The 3,404-nt window shown below is 42.4% G+C and overlaps 1 protein-coding gene across 4 annotated transcripts in view; it reads right to left on the bottom strand.

The window, feature by feature from the left end:
• The window catches only part of CIT (citron rho-interacting serine/threonine kinase), a 205,091-nt gene that overhangs the window by 67,238 nt on the left and 134,449 nt on the right, over positions 1-3,404 (bottom strand). The gene's annotated exons all lie outside the window — the stretch shown is intronic.

The following is a 3,404-nucleotide window of genomic DNA, read 5'->3' as shown; positions in this document are numbered from 1 at the left end:
ACTTGACCAAACCAGTTATGTCAGGAATGCAAAATGTGTCCACAGGCCTTGCTGCTATGCCCAGTGTGCAGGCTGTGCTTCTCCCAGGTGGTACATTCAAAGTAACACTGACGTCGCATCACCCGTCCATGTGCGACAACACATGCAAGTGTGCAGACAAGTTCTCTTCCTTAGATGAGGGGATTATATGGAGCTTTACACATCAAGTCCAGGCAGAAAATTCTCTTTTCCACTAGTAAGGACTAATATATCTTAAAAGCATGCTTCTATCACTTGACTCTCCTGTGGGTCTCTACTTTGATTCAATCTCAGCTTCTGACGGCCAATTGCACTGCAAACACAACTGACGGGATGAGTAAAGTGACACTGGGGAAAAGAAACCATTAGGTTGGCCAGCAATGGCTTCCCAGCTGCTCTGGCCAACCTTTAACAGAGAGCTTCACTGGAACTGGACTCCATCTAACTTGGCCCAGAGGCAGAGGCCACACAAGGTAACTGCTTCCTTCACAGCGAGGACATAGACTCCTCTCAGAATTAAGCAACGGTAGTCCATTTGACTATTCCCTTTTATTGATGAAACAGTCTACTGTGACGCTCACAAACCTCCTAGGAGATCGTTTTAGATCCAGCTGATTTAATTTGATTGATGTCTGCGCCTGGGTCTCAAACAATGAGAAAGCCACAAAGTATTGCATTTGTGACTCTCTTTTTTTTTTTTCCTTGTAAAGTACATTTTTCAAAACAAATTCATGTGCTGTACATAACTAGGTTTATGGGACATAGGCAAGAGGAGGGGAGGTGGGGAAACCCACAGCCTCAAAGCCTGACACGGGCTTTGGGTTTCCATAGGATAGGTTTGCAAACAGTTGTTTGACGAAGGCACCTCGGTCCTCATTTTTGAACAAGCCCTATCTTCCATAGCTCCTTCATCTGCGAGAGCCAGACAGCCCTAGTTTCTAGACCTAGGAGCTTTATTTATTTATTTCAAATAAGATGCTTTGAGGCAGCGATCTCATCTAACCAAATGAAGTCATGACTTGCTGCTGTGCTGGGCCTCCAGCAGCCATTAGACACAGCCACATTCCAAGCAGCAGCAGGATTTCAAGGACTGATATCCCCACAGATAAACAGCAGTGACACATGCCCTATTTTATACCTCTTTCCTTGCAAACGGGAGCAGAGTAAGATACATGGCTACCACCCTCCCTCCCAATTCCAACCGAGCAGCACGATAAGTGTGTCCTTCTACGCTGCTCCGAAGTAAAAGGATTTGAGGAATTACAGGCCAATTCTCTGCAGAGAAAAGGCTAAAGACACAGCATTAGGCACTGAACAAGGGCTCACTCAATGTAGATTAAATTACTGATGTCTCTCTCTTTCTTTCAGAGCCTGGGTGTTCAAACAAGGGGAAAATATTAATATACAAAGCATTAAATATAACCATGGTTGCAACTGAGGTGTCTTCCATTAACATCTAAACAATGCTATCTGTTTCTCTCTCCACCCACCTGACTCCAGCAAGCATGTAAACCTTCTCGGGATGCCCTTTCCCTAGCAATTTCATTCCTAGTTCCACTTTATTTCTTCCATAGCTTATTTTCCCCTTGCCCTTTCTTTCTCATTTTGTCCCATTTGATTGTTTTTTATCTTTCCAAAATGCTACTAAGCCATTTCAAAAACAAGGCAAAGTATAAACAAAAAGATTCTGTGACTCTTGTTTTGCAAACCCAATATTAGGGGCATGTGGTGTCATCTAGTAAGTGCTCTCATAGAGATGGAGGAACTTCAAGTTGCAATTGATATATAGACTTAGTGTAACTCCTGGAAAATCTAGGATGCACAAGCACCTCCCCTATAGGTGTTACTCTGTAATGCCCAGAACCATGGGAGCCACTGTGTCTCTGATCCTACAGAAATCCTGGCCCTGTTTGATCATCTTCCCAACTGGGTTTAGATAAGGGAATCCCCAAACCCAATAATGAGCCATAACTTCTAAGAATGAAACTAGTTTTTAAAAATACATTCATCGGGACCAACAGATGGCAATAATGGCTATGTCGCTGGACTCCCCTATAGTTGACTGTGGTTCAAGTCCCAGACCCAGTGGCTTAAACTCACGCCAGGCGTATATGCATGCGTGCTCAAGATCCTGAGAGGAAAATGAAGGAGACGGGATTGCGGCATGGCCATCCACCCCAGGGGGTGACTTCTCGCTTTCTGTCTCTCTCTGTCTTTCTGGCAAGCGCACACACCCTATAGCAAAAACCTCTCCAAAAAAAAAAAAATCATTACATTTAAGCAAGGTAAGTCATAAGTGATGAATATGCATGACCACATGTAGAAATCACCCCACTCTAAGACATGGCTAGAGATGTTCACTGACGGAGATGGAACAGCATGCAAGCTGAATCAGAATGAAAAATCACGAAACCCAATCAACTACATTGTGCCTGCCCACAGGGGAGGGCACCCTGACCAGCAGGCATGAGCATGTCTGCCCACCTGGCAGGTACAGTGCACTACCATGAGAAATGCATGTTCTTGGCTGATGCTAGTCATTAAAGCCCATTCAGTTCTCTGTGCTTGGAATCCCAGTCCCACCAAACAGCCTGTCAAGAGTAATGGGGTTTTCTAAGTAGACTTCCCTGAAGGAGGAGACAACGTAAAGACTGGCCACCCAGAATATCCTAGTCCATGTGGCAGTGGGTTTTCTCCCTGTAAGCTGGCAAGTTGACATTTTGCATGGAAGACTCTTAAAGGTGTTATGAGCCTGGGTCTGTCTGTATGAAAATAACTGAAGTCAGCTGTGGGAAAATGGTCAAAAAAAATCTCATTTTTTAGACCTCCAGGAAGAACTGAGGTCTAAATCCAATGACTACTGTCTTCTGAAAACACTCTGCAGCTGAGTAAACAAGTCTCTCAGAGCAGGAAAGTCAGGTCCCTCTTAGAGAAAAAAAAAAAAATATATATATATATATCTTATTCAGAAGAATCTTTTCCATCCAGATTATACCAGATGCATACAAAAGACATGAAGCAGAATCTATAGCTTTAAAATTTTTTTTAATAAAAAGAAAGGAAAGCGCACAAATGAGGTTAATCAAAACCAAAAATATAAATATGGTAGGAAATCTACTACAAGATGCAGGATTTCTTTTCATTTTTAATGATTGTTGAAAACTAAATTAGAAGATCCAGAAAAACAGACTTTGGCTAAAACCAAAATTTAAAACATAATGATTGCTTTAAAAAGGAGAAATATACACAAATAGGAAGAAGTTTTCAAGAGCCTAAGGAAAGCTCAAATATTACCAAATCCAGCTAGCATACTAATTCCAATGAAGGAGAAGCCTATGTAAGCAAGTTTCCTGCCCATTAAATATCTCTGTGGATCTCTGTTTTCC

Source organism: Tupaia chinensis, unplaced genomic scaffold, assembly GCF_000334495.1.
Source record: "Tupaia chinensis unplaced genomic scaffold, TupChi_1.0 Scaffold000320_1, whole genome shotgun sequence".
NCBI lineage: Eukaryota > Metazoa > Chordata > Mammalia > Scandentia > Tupaiidae > Tupaia > Tupaia belangeri.
Note: the sequence above shows the minus strand (reverse complement) of the source record. Positions and strands in the feature narration are given on the sequence as shown.